We start from the raw sequence: 24,781 nt of genomic DNA, 5'->3' as shown, positions 1-24,781 counted from the left end.
TTGTGGTTGATTCTCCTGAGCTGCTACAGGCAGCCCTGCACGTATCCATGTGGTGCCTGCAGAGCCGTCTGAAAAAGGCCAGCACAGCAGCCTTATGGTTTACTTAGATTCATAATGTTGGGAGTGGCCAAGAAGAAGTGGGAGATGGAGAGCCTTCAAGAACCTTCATACACTTAACAACCCCACAGGCATGAGCTAAAAATTAGATTGCGAAAGGGGAATCTTAATGACATTGTTTTAACTCCCAACTGAGTGATTTGAAAATCTTTTTTCCTACAGTCTTTAAGAATCAAGTTCCTCAGGGGCAGATCTGCTGTTTCTGTACCGATAATGCATGTTCACATGCAGGGGGGGGGGGGGGGGGGGGGGCAACCTGGGCTCTAACCCCTGGCCCTGCTGGAGCTGGGGTTGCTGCTGAGGAAGCATTCATAGCCCCCATGGGAAAGGAAGCTTCACTCATTGCTCAACAGTGACACCTAGTGGCAACACGTAAGGTCCATGTTACTGCACCCTGCAAAGGAGTACAGTCTGGCCCATGAGCAAGGAACGTCTCTGCAATGGTTAGGCTAGGTGAGACAGTAGGAGACAAGAGCTCCCGCCCACCCCCACCCCCCAATCCAATCCCAGGTAATTGCAAATTAAGGCTCATGATGACTTGCCCTAAGGAGGATAATTCTGATTTAGCTAGAAGTCCAAAGGAGCAGGAGAAAACTACCAACCCCCCGCCCCCAAATGCCTCGCTATGCTTTGTGCCTTTTGAAATCCTAAAAATCTCATCAGCCTGATGGTCCTGTAAAAGTTTCGAGTAGGCATTATATAATAGAGTGGATGAACCAGAGAAGATATTTAATATCAATCTTGTTTTCATAATTTTCTGCTGTTATATAATCCCAGCAATACATTTTTGCTAAAACACCTAAGCTAAGCAGATTCTATGACGGAATTACTTCCACCCTTTTCAATGTTTTTAAGCAAAGTTATTTATTAAGTTACTAAATGTCGCACTTACAGGTCAGAGTACAGATTCACTCATTTATGTTAACAAGTATTTGAAAACGTTTGCCTTCCCTGAGCTACATCTTTCCAGATTGCCCAGATAGAGCGGCTGTATCAGCTTAGACCACATTTTGAAGACTGCAAAGATCAAGAATAAAGGATGTGGTGGGGGAAGCCACAAAATTTTGGCAGGTCCAAAAAAAGGATAGTCCATATCTTTTCAAATGTCAGTGACAATCCAGAACCTCAATAGCGAGAATTTGTAAACAGAAAACAACTTTCAGAGAAAGCTGTCAATTTGAGGGCCTGGGCACTGCCATACAGGACAGCCAGGTACTTTTTCCAAGCCTGGCTTCTCCTGCTGCTCGGGCTGACTTCCTAGCCTCTGGGGCCAATGTAATAAGATCCGTGCTGAAATTGGCATGAAATTTCCGTGTGTACTTTTTTCAGTGCCTCCACGGAATGCAAAAAGGGGATGACATGCAAATCAGATACACGCCAAAAAAAACCCCCAAAAAATAACCCACATGCAAAGCCAAATACACACGCAGATACCTGCATAAAATCCCAGATGCAGAAAGCCGTGGGAAACTCCTCCCCCCCCCCCCCACCCCACTAAAACAGGCGTGATTGAAGAAAGATTGCAGACTCAGAACCAATGTCAGGAAATATTTCTTCACAGAGAGGGTGGTAGATGCCTGGAATGCCCTTCTGGAGGAAGTGGTGAAGACAAAAACGGTGAAAGATTTCAAAGGGGCATGGGATAAACACTGTGGTTCCCTAAAAGCTAGAGAATGAGTATGAAGAAAAGAGTGAATGGGGGTAACTTGCTGGTGTGGTGGGTACTACCCTTAACCAATAAGCCTTCATACTGTTGATGCAACTCCATCATTGCTCTCTGCTTTAACGGCAGGGGGAAGAGAGGAAAAGGGAATTGGATTCAGACAGCAACCAACAAGGACACTGAATTTTACGGGCTGGGAAATCAAATAAGAATGGGGGTAATTAGCTGATGCTGCTGTTGCTACCCATAGCCATTAAGCCTGATACTGTTCATGCAAGTCCAACATTGCTCTCTGCTTCAACGGCAGGAAGTGACGGGGAGCTGGACTCAGACAGCAACCGACAAACACCCTGAATGTTATGGTTTGGGAAACTGATAAGCATGGGGATAACCTGCCCGACATAGCAGATGTTACCATAAGCTTGCTTTTCTGCCCCCATTTGAATGTTTCTATGGTATGTCTAACTTACTGCTGATTACATCGGCCCCACGATATTCAAAAATTATTCAAAAATAAATTGTTTCAGCTTCTATCGTTGCTTTTACTCCATTGCTGGTTGTGTGTCCGCGCAGCCTCTTCCTCACCAGGCGCCTGAGGCCACTCGGCATGGATCAGCTCTGCCGGGAGAGAGCAGGAGACCGGCGATCTCCCAGCTCTGTAGCCTGGGGAGGCTTATCTGTAGCCTCTGGGGAGGCTACAGATAAGCGCCGACACTTCCAGGAGCCGCAGTGCTTTCACTTAACTCCTGCCCTGACCCAGGCACTAAAAAACCCACACTAACCGATCTCCCTGCTAGTAAGGCTCCCTACATAGGCTGCAAATAGATAATTAACCTCCTTTCCAAGCCATTTGCATGCACTCGCGCAAAACCTGCCATGGGTATGTGCATGTATATGTTCCATGCTAAATGTATTATTACATATGCCGGTACGATTAGTGGGGAAAACCACACATAATTATCTGCTCAAAAACCCGAAGCAGGTTTTGCGCACCTTATTCCACTTGGCCTCTCTGAGACTAAAGGAGCCACAGCCATCATCCCTCGGCGACTCCTAGTGGCCAGGCTGAGGACGCCCATTTACTGAGTTCTGGAAGGCCCCTACCCAAGGCCTGTTACTACAATGGCTGAGCTGGACAGAGGGGTATATATAATGGCCAAATATCCCAAACATCATCCCCTTATTGCATGGCGCCACAGCCTGATAGAGGCTGACTCCGTTGAAGCTGGGAGGGAATAAAAAGATCAATTTGATCTGGTGCTACTGTCCAAGTTCTAATTTTGGGGAAAGATCAGGATTAAAATGTGATCAGACATATAACTATTTGAGAGACTGATCTATAAGCTCTTTTTCTGTAGGACATCGTCGACATTAAAAAAAACCCATATATTTTTACATCAGAACTATCAATCCAGCATACAGCTCCATATGTAAACAACCCAGCTAGGCAGTAAATGTATTAAACCACAATTTGTGCATGTGAAGAGCTGAGGACTAAAAAAGGTTTTCCATCCAGATTTTATTTTTACTGTGATTGCTGAACTGAGTGTATTAAAAGACTTTTGGAAGGAGGCCATCATTAGAAATGGACATCCCCCCTCCCGCCTCAGTTTTTCACATGGTCCACATGAGAACAAGGCAGAACATAAATTACCCATCAAATAAACCAAGAAAAATGAGTGCTCTCTGAGCTGGATTTGTTTCCCATGAAATGGAATACTTTTTTTTTTCTTGCGTGTGCACAGAGGAAAAAGAATGCAGATGTGCAAAAATGGTGATAGAGCAGAAAGGAAAGATTGCACCCTGTATACACATCCTGTAGCAATAAAAAATAAGCTAATTTGATAATAGTTGTGACCTGATGATATGTTATTAAATAATCACCCCTAGGGAAGAAGGTTCCATTACCTGACAATATTTTGAGACCCAAGTTAGATGTCCCCAGTAGAAGGTAAGGGCATCCAATCAGGCCAAGGGCAATTATTTCAGTGCTATACCAACTAGCAACTTTTTATCTATCAGGAGGACACACCTGAGAGATGATGCTCACATGCGTGACACACTGAACACATGGAAGTAAATATAAACATATGCTCTGCATCCACAGGAATCCCCCGCTTCCTAAAAATGGGAGCAGAGCAAAAATAAGACATTTCCCTGTACAACTCACCATACAAAAAAGGTATTCTGATTCTGGTGTCATCTCAATAACAGCATCACAAACTCCCTCTACTACCAGGTGCGTTGTAAAACAATACAAAACCTAGAAAAAAAACCCCAAACCCCCACTCTGTACATGTCTATCTAACCTGCCATACAGCAGCAGCACTAACTCCAAGAAATGAAACAGCAATAGCCCTACCCTTGAAAAGGCGGCAGTTCACCACCAGTGCAATATAATATTGAGAAAATACAACAAATAAGGCTGATACAAATCCATAAGTGCTAGTAAAGTACCTCATCTCAGTCACATACACAACGAACACAGACAGACCTGCCTTTACCAAATATAAAATAAAAGACCACAAATTACAAATGTGGAAACAAAAACTGGAATAGAAACCCCAAAAAGCCACTCTGCATGCAGTGCAAAACTGGAGAACTAGAAACATAAATATATTTCCTCCTACACTAAGTAAAGTTCAAAGAGAGAAGAAATGCATATGCTCAAAACTGACATATTATGGCTCTTATACCCAATCACTCCCTTCCATGCAATCATCAATAGTCACTTCTCCCAATTACTCAATCATCCCTTCACATCCTCATATCCCTGATCTCCTCCAACCCTGCATCCTCTTCCCCAAGCTCCCTCACTTTCTTCCCTGCTAAAGTCTCCCTACCCTTCCAGTCCCCACCCAGAATACCTCTGACCATCTCTTTCCCACCTCTTCCTGCCCAGCAGGCCCAGCCCCGCCCACCTTCACCTCTCCCTACCCTGCAACCCCAACCTCCTTTTCCTCACCCTTCCTCCCAATCTTCCCACACCTTCCTGTCCTGCACATTTCCCTCTTCTCCTGGCTCCCAGCCAGCAGAAAAGCCTTCAATCCAATCTAGAATCTCCCTCCCTCTTTACCAGAAGCAGATGAGGGCAAGAAGCATTGAGGAGAAGAAGAAGTTGAGGAGGCAGCGAAAGTCAGCAGTAGATTTACACATGACGCACCTCTCTCCCTCTCGCTCCTGCTTTCACATCCAGGCCCCCTGGGATGAAGAGAGCATCAGCGGCCTCACTACCAGGCCAGGCAGGGAAAGATAAAGTCGATGTGCTGCCGGGCCCAGATGAACAGGAGTTGGCGGTATCTCGCTCTGATCTGGGTGAAGAAGGAGGGAACAACCTCCCACTGGCCAGAAAGAGGAGAAGCAAGAGCAGCTTCCTCTCATACCCAATAAAGGAGCAGTCTGCCAACCCCTGCCCAGACTGATGAGGAAAGAGCAGCCTTCTGCTGGCTCTGCGACACACCTCCCAGGACCTCGTGCCCCAACACATCCGTTGAGAACCACTGAACTAGACTAGAGGGGTGTGCATCGATACAACTTTCGGTTTAGTTTGGTTCTTTTCATTTTTCCCTCTTTTTCATTTTTTTGTTGTTGTTGTTGTTTCATTAGGTTTTGTTTCTTTTTTTTAAATTTTTTGTTTATTTTAAACTTTTGATTTATTGCGCACAGGGACAGTAACTTTCAAACCAGGGCGCAGGCACATGCTGAGATACACGGTCATTTTTATAATCTACATGTGCATAGGCGTGCATGTTAGAAAACAGCCTGGCCACGCGCACATACGTGCCGAGTTTTAAGTAGCTAGGTGCACTGGCGTGTAAATCATGCATCTACCGCATAAGTCGGGGAATTTTAAAAGAGGCGCGCGACAACGCCATTGCTAATATAACCGGCTCATCCACCAGTTCCCCCATTTAACAGCTAGGGCTTCCCAACATCCCTGGTTTGATAGCCTACACTCTTCCCAGTTACCCCAGACCCTTTAAACAGCTCAGAAATGGCTCATTCATTGTATTTTATTACTTACACGTCCTCCACAGCAGGCGTAAAGTTATGCGGCAGGGGACCTCGGTGCGTGCCAGGGAACATAAGCATTTGCACGCACATCTCTTGGCCATGCCCCACCCAAACCATGCTTATGCCCCTCCCCTTTTCGGAAACTTTTCAGATGTGCGGGCGGCAGGTTTTACGCGCGTATCTGGGTGAATTTTAAAATAGGGTCAGCGTACGTATGCCCGACTTATTCGCATATCTTCCGACTGATGCGAGCGCCTGGCTTTTAAAATTCATCTTTATTTGAGTTAGTGCGTATTGTTTGAATTGTAATAGTGCGTACTAACTCAGTGTGCGCTAACTCGAAATTGTGGGCAGTAACTCAAAATAGTGCGCACTAAACGGAAAATTTAAGAAAACACAAAATTTTATGATTTTTTTTTTATTGTTTCAGTTTAGAAATAATATGAAATGAAATCCATTGCCTATGTTATCAAAAACAAAAGCACATTCCTACTAGACTATGGATATGAAAATATGGAATCTGATAAAAGGATTTTAAAAAGTTTTACAGTGTCTGTTTTCAAATATTTTCTGCCAAGCCACCTTAGTTGTAAACTTTCAGCAGGCTTCTACTGTCAAACCGCACCTTCTAGAACTTTCAGCTGATTGGCCGATTGACTATTATTTAAACCAGTAGGCATTCGTGTGCTGCTCCTATACCACCTCTCTCTTCTGCAGCAAACCAAATATATATTTTAGTAGACAGCATAAGAAAAATCCCATTCACCATGTACAGAGCAGTTTCTGTAAATCACTTTCATAAACATCTGAACCTATGGCAATGCATTCTTCAACCTTACCCCAGATTCATCAAAATGCGATCATTTTTGCATGATTAACACCAGCGAGAAGGAAAAGGGGCATGGCTATGATCATTTTAGAAATGCACCACATGCTATCTTAGCACATCACATAGGTAGTTTATTACAACGTGCGTTAATGTTTTCGCACCCCGCTACTTGCAAAATGCCCAGACAGGCGAGAGAGAGCTTGATAGTACTCTGGTACAGAGTCCATCAAGCTAGGGCGAGAGAACATTGTAGAAATCTCAACTTTGTGTGACTTTTCTCATACCAAATCACATCAAATCTTCACCATGGTCTACTGTGCTGTTTGTACATCTCACTCTACATGTAAAACTGGCCCCCAAACCCTAGACCACCACCAAAACCTCACCTCCAGTTACTAGCTGGTCCTCCTATGGCAGTATAAATAGATGACTATGTGCGCCACCCCGGAGGGTTCTCTCTCTCTCAAATGGAATTTGTAATATCTGTTGCAAATTGCATTTTGGCTGTTTCCAGCATGTCGCACAGCTTAACGCCAGGAAAAAAGGTGCAGTTATTTCTCATGTTACGCTATCGCACGGTGCGATAATGCCCCTCATTTTCATTGATCCCGCCCAAACCCCTCCCCAATCCTGCTCCTTTGAATAAATTTAAATAATTTGCATTTGTGCCGCGTGTTGCGATAAATATTGCATGCGTTATAGCAGGCGTTAACGCCATAACACATTTTGAAGAATGACCCTGCTAGATCCATGAAGAAACAAGTGTCATTTCTATACCATAGAAAGCTGAACTATATATTTCTATCTTACAACAGTAAGATGAAGTGTATCCCCCTGCCTCTCTGTCCAAGAAAATATCCACCCACTGAAAACACCACAATAGCAAAGTTTAAAGCTCTGAGGTGGAAGCATGTTCCAGAAAACCAGCCATTTGTTTTTTATTCATATCTCTGTAGAGTTGGTTGTATTCCCATGGTTTGTGTATTTCTTTCACAAGGCATTTTACTACCATGGCTCCCCATTGTTCTCTGGGGCAGGAAAGAGCACCTATCTGTGTATCTGCTAGTCGTTCTGCATTTTTCATTTCAAAAATCTACTCATTTGGTACCACTCAACTCCGTAAACATTTGCAATGCCTTGTACATCAATAGGAGCTTCATAAATAAATCAAATAGTAGTTTTCTATGTGGTCAAAACGGAGGGTCTTTCGGCCCTCAGATCTGAAATCATGACTCGAATACGTGGCTGGCCAGTACCCCATCCACAGGAAGTTGTTGTATTTCACAGGTTTGTGGGGCATTTTGGCAAATACCATATAACCAACATATTATTTTGCTGTCTAGACCAGCAGAAAAGAAAAACACACAAACACCAAACTAATTAAGGTCTTGCTATGCAGAAGGGTGATTTCGGTACAGTGGAAGAAGCTGACACTCTAGCCCGATCATTTTCATAATTTCCATCATTTTGCCTCCTTATTCCACAGTGAGACTGTGCATAAGCAAGAAACAACAGCACAGGTCACTTCACCGTCGTGCACAGGGCTTGCAAGTGCAAAAGCCTCAGTGCTGAAAGGCAGCAATGACCCCGTCGAAAACAAAAAAAAAAAGCACAAAGTTTCTCAGCTGATGCAAATGCATTATTTAACAAGCATTGCAGCTACATCGAGGCTGGAAATACAAAACATGTGATTTTTTTTTTCTAACCAGACTTCTTGTCCACCCAGAGCTTCGATAAGCTTTTCACAAGGGCAATTGACTTTACCTTCACAGGTCAGATGGCTTGAGAGAGATGCCCGGCTGACCAGTGAAACAAAGGGAGAGCAGCCTGGCTGAACACTTCCGATGTATTAAACATTAACAAGGATTCATCTAAAACCCAAAACACAGCAAAACTGTGCCACTTCAAGTTTCAGGCGACATTAATTAATCACCCAGGCTTCTGTGAGGCTCACGTGCTCTGCAGTCATCTCCATGGAATTAGCCTCTTTCCTGTGCTCTTAGGTTTACCTTATCCTATTAGATTATTTGATGCTATCATTTTAACAATGGCCTGCAATAACTTATTTTGTAGCAATAGGCTACGCAATTGTTCTTGTGCGCCTGTCTCGCTTCGGTTTGCGAATCAGAAAGCAGGCTTCTTCTGGCAATTACTAGACACAGTTTCCCAAACGATGCAGCTCTAAGAAGGATCACGTGACGGGCTTTTTCCCCCCAGAGGGAGAGAATGTGTAACTTGGGTTGCAGGACTTTTATAGAAGTCTCTTTAGGATTGAGCATGTGAGTACAAGAAAAGGCAGTGCCTACTCACCAACACCGAGCAAAAAAAAAAAAAGAAAGAAATAAATATCTGTGAGGATGACTACAGCAGCATGCTCTGACACATTCTTTTCACAAACTGAACCCTGCTAGCAACAGCAGAACAGATTGCGAGCATCTGCTGGGAATAAGCCAGATGACAGTGGAAAAAAATGCACGTGTACACCTTGGCAGATCAAATAACAAGTGCAAGAAAAAAAAACCTGTACAAAGCGGCATCCTCAATGTGAAATAATGCTTCATCGATTGACATGCTGCACAAGCCATGTACTAAGAGCACATCGCGAAATTCGGGCTCCCTCGCACGCAACGAGTGCATCGCCGTTTTATCTTCCCCAACAGGATCACCAGCGTCTGCCCCCAGAGCGACCCTTATAAACTTCCTGTGTTTGCCTTCCTGGAGTCGCTTACAAAAGATACTCTGGTCAGGAGCTTCGATCAGAAACTCAAGCTTTTGTGAAGGGCTCTCTCTGCTTGCAGACAGCAGTGTAACCTGCAGACCGTCATCCGCCTCGGCTACGGGCTCTGGAGGGACCGCGCTCTCCGCCAATCACTTGGTGGGGAGGGGGAGGGGGAGGCGAGGCATAAAAGAGTGGGAAGGAAGCAGAGATTGCTCGTGGTGTTTTGGGCCCAAACAGGCAGCAGCTATTCAGGCTGGAGCCAATTCCCACCCCACAAAAAAAGCGCAGTAAGCAGCTGCCAGGCCAAAAATATAAAAAAACTAATTGAAACAAATGGACAAAAAGACTTCACCAGTCACAATGAAGTTACTAAAACCATAAAGCACTGGTCCCATAAACCCCACTTATCCTTTGAATGAAAAGAGGCTCCATGACTCTAAAAGCCTCATTTCATGAAGAGAAGTAATAAAATGTATTTTCAATTTGTTTATCGCACACCAGGAGGAGGGTGTGTGCAGGCCCAAAGATGCCATGCTGCAGTATGGGTGACTTTTCCTAGGGGGAAAAATCATCCACCACTGCACTGGGACAATATCTGCTGTCACATCTTGATGAACACTTTTCTCAGAGACAAGCAATGTTTAGAGTGCATTACTGTGTTAATAACTTCTGATCTTCTTCAAGGTTCCCTGATAGGCTGCCTTCTTCTGCCTATCAGGGATCAATATCTCACCAGCAAAGCCCAAGAGGAAGCCAGTTTCTGGAACAGGCTGTCAGAACCAATGGTGGAGATAAATGTGGTTGAATTAGTTGCTCCCTAGCTCAGTTTTTGTACCTATACTATAATCCTGTCCACCTTATTTCAACTTACTCCACCTTTTTTGTCCCCTCTCTAGAAACGCTGCTAGCACTGAAATAATATGAGATGGCACTCAAGGTAAGACAAAAAAATGTTGATGTATTGCAAAAGATGGAATCTCATCACAAAGTTCTCTCCCGATTATCACTTAAGTTCCCAAGAGTGGTTTGCGAAGACATAAAGTTGTACATTGGCACCGACTAGAGCAGTGCGTGAGGTGCATATTAGAATAGAATAGAAAGCAGTTAATTGTGCTCTACACATGAAGAGCTCTTCAAAAAAAAAAAAAAATTCCTAGGGCTTCAATCACCTAAATTTGGGACTCTGAAAAATTTGCAGTGGAAAGATTTTCATCATCCTAGGTGAACAGAAATAGTTGTAGCCTCTCCTACAAAAACATGGCTCAAAGGCCCTACGTGCAAAGGCACAGGTATCTGTGACATTTGGGTTTTTAGACTGCCCTCCCCCCACACACACACACACTCTGACTCATGGACTAAGTTATGCATGAGACACATTATCCATTTCCCAATATTCAGAGATGCTCTTCTGTGCTTCACTATCATCTGGAATTGCAAGTAATTTAAATTGTTTAAAACCGCCCCTTTTGGTTTGGTTAAGCAGTCCAAAGCAGTGAACAGAGAAGTCAAAAATACAGCCAAGTCAGCATCTCACAACACACAATATGGCTGGACGGAAAAGCCGCACTGAACATGCTCTGAAAATGACGCTAGCTCAAGTTAAGGGCAAGAAGCCAAGAATGCAGGCCCTCACTTCTATCACCACACTGCCTCATGTAAATATGGTCCAAAGTACTCATGCACCACAACTTTAATAGGAAACAATAGGGGGAGGAAAGGAAAAGAGAAATAGAAATGGTGAAAAGAAAGTTATGAAAGCAGCTTTATATTTATAATGGCAGGATAGAGAAAGAAAGTTCCTATGTATGCAATAAGGAAAACAAGTTCTCTCTTCTCCTCACTGCATAGCCTGTTTGCTCTCCTTCCCCTGCAAGCAGCACCACTCATTACAGAAGTTCTTTACTTCACAAGCAACATATCTCTGAAATCCACCACAAAGCTTCATTCATCACTACAAACCTCCTAATGCAGCATACCCAGATGCCTCTACCCAGCCTGGGTCTGGGCAATCAATCAATCGTGCTCAAGCAGACCAGTTAGGAAGGATAGAATATCTGGTTCAATCTGGCATGAATTTTGAAAAGCCACATTCACTGGCTCCTGCAGCTGGTGATTTTCTATCTTCATGAGCTATGTTTGCATTATTGGATCAGCTGATATACTATTTTGTTAGCTTTGCTGGTGTTTCTGGTGGTGCAGGAGTAGCCTAGTGGTTAGCACAGTGAGGTATGACCCAGGGAAACCAGCGTTCAACACCCACTGGTTACTCCTTGTGAGCTTGGACAAGTCACTTTACCCTCCTTTGCCTCAGGTACAAAATTAGCTTGTAGGCCCTGTGGGGATAGGGAAATACCTCTAGTACTTGAATGAAATCCACTTCGAAGTACCAAGCAGCAAAATATAAATAAATAGTATGATTGTACATTATATGATATAATTGGGTTATATTTGTATGTACTGTAGGCCACCTTGGGCTTCATAAGGTAAAGGCAGAATATAAAGTAAACTCATTCTTACTGCCCTCTTGGGCACCAGATTATAAAAACGCTGCCATTACATGGTTTTTCTCATACCTTGCCTAATAATGTTGGAGGCTACAAGACCTTCCCTACTTTCTTGAGCTTGTACATCTTGGGCAATACCATTAAATGGAAAGGAAGCCAATTACCAATGACTAGCATGCACGGGTGGAATATTTCTAGGGGCTAAGTCATCCAGAAACCTAAAATATGGTGCCTGTTAGCTGCTGCTGCTGGCCTGGACCTAGGAGGAACCGCTCTTGCTTCCTCCCAGGTCCTGGCCTGGGAGAAGCCCCCTCTGCTCCGTTGGTTAGGGATTGAAGAAGCACTGCCTCTGCTGTGGCAGGTCAGTGCTCGGAGGCACCGTCTCTGCTGCAGTGGGTTCCAAGAAAGGAGGAGCCACCACCGCAGTTGGGCACAGACCAGAAAAATAGCCACATCTGCTGTGGCAGGCCCAGAAGAGGAGATTCCACGGCTAGACTCAGGTCTCAGCCTGGAAGAAACCACAGCAAAAAAAAAAAAAGAGAGAGGCTAAAAGGGAGCAAAGAGAAATAAAGCAAAGTAAATGATCCCAAAAAAGAAAAAAGCCAAAAAAGAAAAAAAAAAGCCAATCAAATAAAAATCTCAAAATGGAAAAGCAAAAAAAGTGAGAAAGCAAAATAAAAAGAATAAAATAAGAGAAGCTATGAAAAAAGGAATCCAATACAGACAAAACAGGAAAAGGAACAAAAATAAGGTCAACAAAAAGTCCAGAAATAAGTACAAAAACAATCTTAGCATAAAAAGGTTGCCCTGGTTTCTGAAAGGTTTTGGCTGGCACCCAAGTTTTCTAAATAGTTCTCCATCGCTGCCATCATGTTTCTATTGTTTTCATGTCCATAGAACATATTATAAAATGGTAATAATTTGCAGATAGTTGATCTACCCTATCTTTGAAAAGGGATCATTTACATGTAGCTGACGGGCAGCTCATAGTTTATTATGTGGTCCTGTCACAAGAGTGGTGATATGCTGAAATTCTTTTATTTTTCCATTAATCGAGACCCAGTTGACATCAACAGCCAGCTCTTGGTGTGGGACCCCAGCAGGGGCTCTTTTCCTCCTGGCTACGGAGAGGCTTCACAGAAGAATGGCAGGGTGCCTCTTTGGCCAGCCGAGGATAACTGCATCCTGTGAGGAGGCGTGTGGTGTACCCTCTTCTCGCTCCAGTTTCCTAAATCTCATCATCATTCAATTTTATCGCAGGCCTTTGTCTGCCTCGGGTTCTTCTTTCAGCTGACAGCATGATAGGGTTTTATACGGTTCAGTTCCATATCCCCTAACCACTGTAAGCTCTTTCATGAAGGCTTAACATTTTACCTCGGGAAATCTATTTATCCTTTCTCATGTACAGAATGACGCCCTCATGCTCAGCAGAAAGGAAGCAAGAAAATAGCGGAAGTCCCTGAAGTACCAGGAAGCAGGTGGACAGACAGTGTGCCAGGCACCCCTACTTTTCTCCTGCATCACATAAATAAAGTATATATATATATATATATATATACATACATTCCACTGTCAGGTGCTTTCTGCTCAGTTTTACAGAGTCCATAAAGCTGAATACATGAGTGTTAGAGTGTGATAGTTGCTACCGATGCAGAATATGTATTTTGCATAAATGTGCATATTTTTGCATATTGACTAATGTAGATTTTATTTCACATTATAAAAATAGTTTGCCAACCTTGCTTATGTTCTGTATAATTTATTTTGGGTTTTTCTTTTTGATTTTGTTTTAAGGGGGGGCTGGGAATAAATGTATTATCAGGTATCAGTGCAGAGGAGGGGGAGAGGGTGGAAAGAAGCAAGGGTCCCAGGGGAGAGAGAGACCATCAGAGATACAAGGGAGAAATGGTAGAGGAGGGGGATCAATGATTGAGAGAGGAGTAGGGGGGAGGTTTGGGAAGGGGGAAGCGGAAGGAGAGGAGGGAGAGGGAGTGATGTTCTGGTGAGATCGGAGAGGGAAGAGGGAGAGAGAGAATTTGGAATTGCAGAGTGGGAAGGGAGAGGGAGGAAGGAGGAGGAGGTGTCAGGACAGAAAGGGAGAGATTCTGGGATCAGGGGTTGAGTGGGGGGGGGGGGGTGAAAGGCAATTGAGCAAGAATCCATCAAGGCAGGAAGTTTTCAGGATGGGGAAAGGCTCAGGGGAGGAAAGATCTGGATTGGGAAGGAGGAAGTATTTCCCCAATACTGCTCTGTCTCACATCCGCACCCCCTCATTCCCCCTTTGCCGGTCCTCTTTCTTCATCTCACCTGTCACCCTCCCAATCCCACATGCCTTTTCACACAAACACACCCCAACTCATTCTCTCTCTCTCTCTCTCGCGCGCGCACACGCACACACACACCAATATCCTAACAATGATCCTCTCTCTCTCTCTCTCTCACCTCCAGTCAATCCCCCTCTGCCCACCTGACAAACTGCCCTCTCCCCCACCCAAACCCTCCTGTCACCCACTGTCATCAGCAAGCTGAGCCAGTAAGAGCAGGTGGACAGCAATGATCCCCCTGACTGTATAATCACGGGCAATCAGAAGCCCTGTTTATAACAGCATCCATGGCCTGATTAAGACTTTTGTGGAACTGCTATATTGTATCACAGTACTGTAAGTTAGAAAGCAGTGTTTGTATTAGTAAAAGAACTGAGGCAGGCATATGCCCTTTAGATTCCCCAGTTTTTACTAGAATGCAAGTTGTTACTGTTATCTTATGGGTTTTCATGCATGTAGAAAATGTATGTAGCACAAGTGTAAGAGAGTGATGTCTGATGAGTGAGTGTGAAAGAGGGAGAAGAAGAGAAAAAAGGTTTACAATGGGTAAGAGAGATGGTCTGTACGTTACCTATGATAAAATAGGCAGTAGGGAAGGCCAAAGTGGAATTCAGAGGGCACAGGCCAAAGTCCTGGTCTTCAAAAGTGACTTTGGCCACCTAAAAAGCAGGTGTTTTGCATGTCAAATTTTAGTCGCAGTCTAAAACTTGGGGAAGTGCATTATGTGTGGGAGTGACTGTGTGCTGTTGTGTAATAGGCTCAAAGTAAAATGGATGTCCCACTTTGTTTTCCTAATTTTCCTCAAGAGTGGACAGGTTTTTGAGTGCCAGAATCACTCCCATAAGAAGTATTGGGAGCTGAGCAGCTGCAAGAGTAACCCATCCCAAACTGCTCTCATTCTCAACAGGTGGACACTGGGAGGCAGATGCATATATGACTTTAGGTGAGTCATTGCGGGCAGAGCTGAGAGCGCTAGTTGGGTGTCTTTGTTGGCTTTTCCTACACATCCCAAGTATCTTTTTTCAGGTTATTTCAAATATTCTCCAAATCATCTGGAAAAAAAAAATTTGCTTTTCAGTTGCTGCTTGGCAATAACCTGGATAGTTTTTGCTTTTTGCCCTCCAAAGGCAATATGTACTTGGGTGTGAACCGATAACCTAACTTTCTGCCAATCCTAACCTGAGCAGGAAACAAAATGCATAGCAGGCTTATAGCAGTGTCTTTACACTATATTATTACCTGTTAACCTCTCAGATGCAGTAAAGTTTTTGTATTCATAACACATAAAGAATGTGATCGGAATGCTTGTTGGATAAAATATCTGCAATGATCACAACCCAAGGACCTCACAGTAAGTGGATCAGTTACTGCTGTGCTGCCAACGTTTCACTTTCCCCTTTCCTAACAACTGCACACAGGACTCCAAGGACCGTGCATGGCGGCAGTGCTACCCATCGACAGAAGGACATGCTAGATTCTGAGGGGAAGGGACGGGGACGGTAATTCTTGCTGCCGTCAGCCAGTTTGTCAGAGAAGGGACCCTTGTTCCTTCCTTCTCGCTCTTTGCATGATTCACGGCAAGGAGCGAAGTGATATGAAGTCATAAGGGATAATTTTGTAACATCATGCATAAGAAAGTCAACAAGTGTGTGTGTGTGTGTGTGTGTGTGTGTGTGAACAAGTGACACCAATTTTCAAAGCAGACTAATGGGCCTAAATCTGCTTAGAAAATGATCCCAGCTCATCCACCTGCCCGTTACACCTGCTAACATGTCTGCATGAGGCTTTTTTTTTTTTTTTTTTTTTTAAGAAAAAGTTGCGACCACACTTTTTTAAAATCCTAAAACATGTGCCTAAATCCAAACTCTACCCCCCCCCCAACTCTGCCCCCCCTCCCCCCAGGAATGCCTCTGCTCAGTCCAGATACAGCTACGTGCGTCCATAGCATATGCACGTTATGTTTAGCCACGTATCGTCAGCTGGGCAATTCTGTAAAAGGCCCATGTCTGCAGGCAAAACAGTTTGCTGTCTGCAGAAGTCCCTCTGCAAAATCTCCCTTTAAAAACTTGGGAGGGAAATGAGAAAAGTAAGTGCCCATGAAGAAAGAATGCAGACACGTAAGGCTCCAGCATTAAGAATGCTAATATTTTACATCAGTGGGGATGAAAACACAGGCAGGCAAGACCAACACAAATACACACACACACACACTCTTCCTCGCGCTGCCTTGCAGGAAGAAAGAAGAGGAGCAGAAGCTCCGCTTTCTTCAGTTGTTAGAGAGAAGGGGAAAAATTCACACATGCAACCAAATCTCAGCGAAAAGACAAGCTGCCGCTCAGAAGTTTCAGTGTTTAAACAAATGGGCATATTTTTACCAAATTTCACTTTGTTCACTTAAAGGAGAGGCCTTACCAAAATGTTTGTATCGATTTTAGATGCTAATAGTGGCATGCAAAATGAATCTCTATTTCTTTCCTGGCATTTCTGACATTTATGTGCTCTTCTGCGTTACTCTGTTTCAGTTTTCTCCAAAATTATGCCTGACTTAATTCCAGGGCAGGGCCATCATTGTCCATCAGGGCAACTGGATCCAGTTAAACAAAAAAGCCAGCATACGCAATGAAGAATGATTTCAAGGCAAACAGCAGCAGTTATCCCTGTCACCAGAGGCTGTAGGGAGGAATCTTTTACAATATCACAGGATTTCTCCACTTTACAGACTGCTTTCTTTCTCAACAGGCAACTGCTGTCTTCCATTTCCAAGATTTCAACCTTTCCTATATTGATTACTAACTAAAACAACTGTTAGCACCCAAGCTCTCTGTTGCAGTGCCCGTCACTCAGACATTTCTCCTCCGGCTCCGTGCACAGTGATGTGCTGTGAGCGATGGCTCACAGCACATCACTGGACTCTGAGGCTCTTGGAAACTGAGAAGGCCACCGGACAATTTATGTTTCGTTGCTCTCTAACATTTTAAAAATATTTGTCATGTGAGGCAACGGAAAATTAGCGAGATACCTGAAAGACTTTAAGTGTAAGGCAAGGATATTCATCTTTTTAATATTTTTCAATTTGCAAGCCAATTTCTTTAAAAAAAATTCAATTAAGTTAGACTTTGAATCGCACCAACATAGTCATCGAGTTCCACTGACCCTGACGGCAGATACATTTTGCTACAATATTACCTAAGACAGACCAATGCTTCGGCAAGCTTCTACTGAATATAAAGGGAATCATGCTAGCAATTCACTACACCTACTTACACACATCGCATGAAAAGTTATTATGTAAATTATATCAGATGGCTTAACCTGCTAAGGGCATGAGCTGTAGGTGCAACCTTTGGACAAAAAGAATGGATCTAAGATCCCCCAAACCATTTGAAATAATGAACTGACTGACCTTCTTTAACAACAGAAATGCTCTGAAGGAGTGACTTGCTAGCACAAACAGCATACTGCAGCACAATAACTGTCACCCTTAACATTTGTGTATACTAAAAGGAATAGGGATGGAGATTCTTGAGAAGGTAGGGAGGAGGACATCTCATTTGGGTTGAGTTCAAGTAGTGTCACAAGCATGCACTGCACATTGATTTTGATAACTGGACTCCTATTCACTAGGGATCATAGGGCAAGAACAATTAACTCCAGCAGATATTATGAACTGGGAATGCAATGTTAGGCTGAAACTCAAGGAAATCAAGATTCCAGGTTTTGGAGACAAGACGATGCATATCTACCAAGAAGTACTGTATGTACATTGCATGTATGCAAAACATGTGCCTGATTTATGATTCAGGCAAAGACAGGGCCATAAAAGTGCAACATGTCTGCAAGGCTGTTCACAGAACAATTTGAAAAGAGTGCATCTTGTCTTAATTTTCCTGTAACTTCAGCAAGGGAACACAAGTCCACAGGAAAACAAAACCTGTGGAAGCCAAGTCTCCTACACAGAAGCAAAGTGGGACATTTGCCCCAAAGAAAAATATTGAAGATTTAAAAAAAAATAGTGCGTTCTGCCATTTCTACAACTAAGGAGTTTTTTTGTTTCTGAGGAAATTGTTTCCCTTCTCAAAGTTACAGAAAATTAAATCCTTGGGCAAAGGATGTTCTATTACAAAATCATGCACACAAAGTCACTCACTGGTTTCCCTTGTTTTTGTCCCGCTATTATCCCAAATATAATTCTGACCTTATATATGATCACGTGTCACACTTATATGCAACTCACTCATAAACATAAAGAGAAAGAAATATAGACAACTTGATATTTGTACAGTAGACAGATACATACTGTATACATGCAATATATATATATAGGGGCAATATTCAGAGGTTTTTATATGGCAAATGCATGTTTATCCATGTAAAAATTCATTTTGACAATTACCCCCCCCCCTCTCCGTATGCAGGGAGAAAGAGCAGCATTAATTTGGGAGGGCCCAAAAGTGCATGCAGAGAGTTCAATTTCCAGGCGTATTTTCCCGCGCATGCTCTAAACCTGCTTCCATACAAGGGCAAAGTGCGCAGGTACAAACATACCTGCGGTTTGCGCAGCGGCCACATTCTCAAAAGGAAACTCAGGGGGGGGGGGGGGCGGGAAATGAGCTTGTAGTCCCATGAGCAGCATCAAAATTACCCTCCGAATCAGTGCGAAAAAGAAGACGAGGAAGTTATCGAAAATGAAGTTATATAAATGAAATATGGTGGCATATCTCCTAACAAACACTGCAGGCATGAAGATCCATCTTATTAGAGTGAACATCTTTCCTGAATGCACACAAACTAGGAATACCTGTTAAACACGATTGTGACCGAGGAGGTAAAATGGATATGTACAGAGCCTTCTCTGACAGACAGGATATAAAGGCAGAAAAATATGCAATGTTCTGGAGCACTGCCATGATTTATGTAATAGCAATAAGCTTATTTAGTGCTACAAATGATATATATATATATATATATAATAATAATAATACATTACACTGTGATCACACAAACATTGTTCATCTGTTCCCCTCCCCCCACTCACCAAGTGAAACCTGCAAGATCAGTTATTCTGCATGACAAAGAAAACCTGAAAGCTTCTTCATGATGATTTGCTCATGCAGGTGTAAAACACGTCACTATTTTACATATTACAGAAATGTACCAAACACTGTACAGCTATTTAAATACAAATGAGTACAAAACTGATCTGTGACCATATATATATATATATATATATATATATACACACATATATATATTTTTTGTCAGTTCCCCGATCCAACATATTACCACTATCAGATCCCGAAGCATACAAAATGTCACAATAAAAATACACATTAATGCATGATGCAACGTGTAAGCGGTGGAAATGTAGTGTTTCTATTCATGGGTGAGTCAATGTTTTGCTACGTGGAAGACTAGGAGGCATTATAGGGGTAACAAATTATAAAAAAATAATCATAATTTCAAGTGAAAAGCAATGGGAAACTGAAGACACTGGCTTTTCAGAACTGGTTATTTTAAGTCTGTTCTCCTGCAATAATTTGCAACAGAAGTACATATGCCGCACACAACTGTCAAAACCTTTTACGGTACTGAAAGGTGGTACTTTTTCCCCTAAGACATGTCAAATCTGCATTCACTTTTTAAGATGCAGGGCTCTTGCACTCAGAATGATTCTGAGAGTGCCACTGCAGGCTTTACCATGTGTTAGCTATTTGAAAGCCAGGCATACACTACTGTTATCTAAAGAAACGTACTAGTTTAAAAAAAATCTTCCATTTGCTTTTTTTCTGACTTTATGATACCGAATGGGCATAAACCACATCCAGTTTTCTAATGGAAAAATATCTCCAAGTCATCCTGCAACTGGGCCATGCAGTTCAGAGTGACTTAAGGGATGGGGATGTTCTAGCCTTGTGCAGTAAACCATCGGGGTTGGAGCGTGCCCTGCCACACAGCAGCAATCAGCTTTTATCTGTGGCTGATCAAAGTGACATGTGAACTGCCAAATCCTCCTTTTGTGAGGCAGGCGAGGCTTTCTTGTCACTGTTGGTTTTTGTGAATGGCCTCTGTAAGCTGGTCTGATTTCCTAAGGACGACAGATCCCAGCAAAGGACCAAACTCAGCTTATGCTGAACCCCCAGGGCTGAAGCTGTGTACTGAGCAGGCTACCCTTTAAGCACCCGTCTGCATGCTACAAGTTTGGTCATCCTGTCTCAGAGACTAAACCGTGCCAGCCTTGGAAAACCAAATCTATATTTTAGAATTCATGGATTTTTCCTACAACTTAAATAATCATTTGCTGAGAAGCATTTCTAGCAAGGCTTGTTTTTCTTTTTTTCTAATAAAGATTACATGTTATTATTAACCCTTTAACAGCCTATACCACAACACCCCAAAACTAGACCCAAAACTTTTCAATCCCAAATCCGATAGCTCTAAACCCAATTTGCATCACTGCACAAAGGTATTTATTGTAACCTGCAGGTTCCTTCATCTACTTTCTACATTAATGGAGATGTTAGACGTACAAATTATGTACTTGGGAAAGGGAGCTCAAAGCATGCTTTGCTTAAGGCAGATATAATCAAACTAACAAATGTTTTCCACTAGTGAAGAATATACTGGATTATTATAACACTACAGTCACTTTTACTTCCAGTTTTGCCCAGGATAACCTTCTGGGTCAGTTTAAAAACCTGCCCACTATGTAATGTCAAGGAACCTTTCTATGGGGAGTGATCAACATTAAATACATTATTCTGTTACCAATCAGCTAAATATGAAAGCAGGCAAATGTTGAAACAAGAGTTCATACTCTCAGGCTGCAAATAGCCAATAATTACTTTTCGATCAGTAAATGTTTTGTTTTGAGGCCCATTGACTCTGACGTGTAGAGCAAAGAATTTTAAATTTCAGTTTTCACTCTTGCCGTGTTACAAATGTGTTTCACTTTCACAGGATCATGCTGAATACCAAGCTGAGATATTATCACAGCAAAATTAAATTCCCCCTTTCCAGACTGTGACTGGCAAACGAAACCCTGAAAGAACTCGGCAAAAGACTGGGAATCAGACTGTTCCAATTGGGAGGTTTGTGTTCGGCATCTGACACATAGTTTTTGGAACTGTAAAATAATGGAGTGGGGACTTTAAGGATTTTATTCCCCTTGTGCCTGAAAAAAATGACACCAATCCCTAAGATGACCCATTGTTCACATAAACACATTTGCCACAAACTCACCGGACACATACAGTTTTGCCCAGTTAAACCTATATTAAACAGAGATGGTCACTTTATGGTCAAATAAGATAAAGTGGAAGAGATAAACTGTGGGCAGTTAAACAATCTAAATGGTATTTTTGTAGAAGAGAAGATCCCTTTGCGTACACAGCTTTTTGGAATACCACAGACTGACATGTATTGGATGAAACTCAGCAATGAAACAAACACTGTCCGATCCCATTCACTCATTCCTAACATGAGCCGTTCAATGTACAATGATCTAAACAGTACTTTTAATCAATGCAAATTTTTGGTCAGGGACCAGTGCCTGAAAGGAATCTATAAAACATTCATTACATTTTGCTTGTCAAAAACCTTATTTTCTTTCACTGGCTAAAGTGACAGCTACTTAAAAAAAAAAAAAAGGGAAAAGGAGATCTCAGAACAAGGACTCTCCAGCTTTCAAATGCACTCTGTTCTGATGAAAGTACAAACAGGATTTCTGTTCACTGCTACCACAAGAAAACTGTCAGGTATCTGTCGCACGTTCTCTGAAGTTTATTTGCTGTTCAGAGAAAATAAAAGGTACGCAAGCAAAAAATATAGAGAATGTATAGTTCAGGTTTGAAAACAAAAAAAATGTGTGATACAGAAGTGCTGAGCTTTCTTTGCACTGAATTAATAACTAAATCTAAGTGACATGCTGGAAACGGACTCAACAGGATGCACTGCAATGAAATATTTGAACTGAGAGTTGGGCCAGTACCAGGGAGGTACAGTATTAAGGGAAAGAGTGGGGCCTTAGCCTTGTCTAGTGCTAATACACAGAAGCAAAATTTGAACATTTTTCCACGTGTTCACAATTGCCTGATTGTTGAAAATAAAATTGGTCTTTGTATAGTACAGAGGTTTACAGGTGGTTATATTTCCATGCCCTGCCAAGCCTCAAGGGATGGTGTTATTATGCGCCATATACACATTTTTACCCTGTAACCACAATACCCTAGGAAGTGCCAGGAAAAACAAGGAAAGTCACTTTTCTGTCTCATGTAATGGAGCGGCTGGCTGCCCACCTTACTAAACCCCCACTGCGACAGCTATGCGATCAAACGGGTAAGACAACTGCTATTACCCTTGCCATTTGCTTCATAATAGCAAATATTCCTTCAGTTCATTCTGCCAAGGAAATTCTTTGCAGCCCTATAGCTAAATATTTCAAGTATAATCACTGCTAAAATGCCTGGAGTTTTAGCACTCACACAGTATATATTCATCCCAAAAAGACTAAACATCCACCAGCATCACCTCCAAAACAGCAATCAAAGTCCTAGGAGGAAGCACAACGGACCAGTGCAGAGAGAGGAATCAGCCACACAGAAAGTTTATATTATAGTAGTAGCTGTCCAGCCCCAAAGAGAAAGGAAGATATTCAGTAATAATTCTAAGGACTGGTGTGGGGGTGTAGATGACAACAACCTAAAATACTTTACAGTATACTATATATAAAGCCAGCAACTGAGGACCCTAGAATTAGTTGCACAGGATCAGTTTATCTCACGCTTCCATTCACTTTTTTTTTTTTTTTTCCAAAGCACTGTTTCCTGTTTTATCTGCGAGGCTGACCCTGGCTATTATTTCTTGTCAAGTTTCAAGAAAGCGCTGGGTATTATGTATGCAGCGATTCCAGTCTGCCTTCTACACTCTTGCCCCGGGTTAGGGAGGGGTTCTCTTTTTTTTTTTCTCTCTCTCTCTCTCTCCCGAATTTAGCAGTCCTCCTGCTGCACAGGGCGCCTCGAAAAGCCGCAGCTCGCCTGCCCTTCATCTCAGCGTGGGCAGTGGAAGCGGCTCCCGCGGCGGGGCAGCACGCTGGCTCCTGGCTGACAGGCACCAGATCGCAAATCCCAACGAACTGCCAGATGCACCCAAAGTCATTTGGGGGTTTCAGTTTGTTTTGTTTTCTTTGCAACGGGGGGGGGGGGGGGCGCAACATTTCACTACCTCTGGCCCTTAGTGCAATATTAAAAGCGAAGAAGAGCTGCCCGCACTCTGCCAAGAAACCTAAACAAGCCGACACGCAAGAGAAGTGCAAAACTTGGGCGCATGGCGCGGGGGCAGCAGGGTCCGGGATAACTGACTGAGGGGGTGGGGGCGGAAAAGTTACTCGGAGGGGGTTGGTGGGGGGCGGCAAAGGACACCGAGCTCATTGATTTTTTCAGTGACAACAACAACAACAACAACAACAATCCCTCTGCTAAAAGCACTAAAGAAAAGCAACCGGCCCAAGGTGGCCAGGCAGCGCTCTCGTCCGCTCCGGATCTGTACTTACGGGAATCGGTGGCAGCAGCAGCGGCGGCGGCGGTGCCTCCTCGAGATAGAATGAGAGACAAGAGACACACAACAACAACAACAACAACCACAAAAAAAAAAAAAAGAGCTGGCGATCTCTCGGTGCGTGTCTGCTTTCTCAAGCCCAGGCTGCGATCTTTCGCCGCTCGGCCGATCGCTTGCCGGGGCACAGCCGGCAGTCCCGGGGCTGTGACAGGGGCGCTCTGCTGCTGGCAGCGGCAAAAGTAACCCGACTCGTCCTCCGAGAGAGCCAGGAAGGAAGTGACAGAAGACCGGAGGGGAGGGGGGGGGGGGGAAAGGAGGGGGGGGGGGGGAGGAGAGCTCACAGCCTTTGTAACATCGCGCGAAAAAAAAAATGCACGAAATAAAAAAAAAAAAGAGATCGCAACCCGACCACCAAGGCAAAAAAGGATTCAACACTAAGCGCCCTCTTAAGTGTCGCTTATTTATTTATTTATTTTTTAATCCTTTTTCTTTCTTTTTCCACCTCCTCTCTCTCTCTCTCTCTCTCTCTCCCTCCCTCTCTCTCTCTCTTTCTCTCCCACAATCCGACACGAATGAGTCTCCCCCTCCGGTACTGGAGAAATAATCAGTTTCACTCTTGGAAAAAAAAAAAAAAAGAAGAAGGAGGAGGGCGGGGCCAGATCCCGGAGCATTTTAATAAAACAAACATACCCAGCGCCTTTACCTTTGCCAGTCTCGGCTAGATTGATAAATTACTCCACTACGCCGCTTTAATTATGGATATGGTATGCAGAATAAATCACCGAACATCAGCGCCTCAATCAAGCACTTTTAAATTATAATTGCGTCTCGGGGAATCAATCTTTTCATTTCTGACATTTTGCTAATTTTAGTTTTACGCTGGTAATGGTATGCCGGGCCCCCCTCCCCACCCCCGCCATGACAATCCCTTTTTTTTTTTAAACACAATTATTTAAAACACTATGCAGCAACTTCGAGGGGGGAAAAAGATATTTTTTTTCTTCTAGCTTAACTCCAGTTGGAAGACGTCAGGGAGCGTTACGCTAGCCGGACAGCAAG

General features: G+C 43.3%; 1 protein-coding gene across 9 annotated transcripts in view; it reads right to left on the bottom strand.

Moving 5' to 3' along the window:
• MEF2C (myocyte enhancer factor 2C) overlaps positions 1 to 24,781 on the bottom strand; it is a 354,211-nt gene that overhangs the window by 270,107 nt on the left and 59,323 nt on the right. Inside the window, exon 1 of one of the 9 annotated variants that reach the window (XM_029573541.1) lies at positions 23,718 to 23,993. The exons of the other annotated variants lie outside the window; for them this stretch is intronic. The gene's annotated coding sequence lies outside the window, so the exon portion shown is untranslated. Of the gene's footprint in view, positions 1 to 23,717; positions 23,994 to 24,781 lie in introns of those variants that run through there. 9 annotated transcript variants of the gene reach the window in all.

This window comes from Rhinatrema bivittatum, chromosome 1, assembly GCF_901001135.1.
Source record: "Rhinatrema bivittatum chromosome 1, aRhiBiv1.1, whole genome shotgun sequence".
NCBI lineage: Eukaryota > Metazoa > Chordata > Amphibia > Gymnophiona > Rhinatrematidae > Rhinatrema > Rhinatrema bivittatum.
Note: the sequence above shows the minus strand (reverse complement) of the source record. Positions and strands in the feature narration are given on the sequence as shown.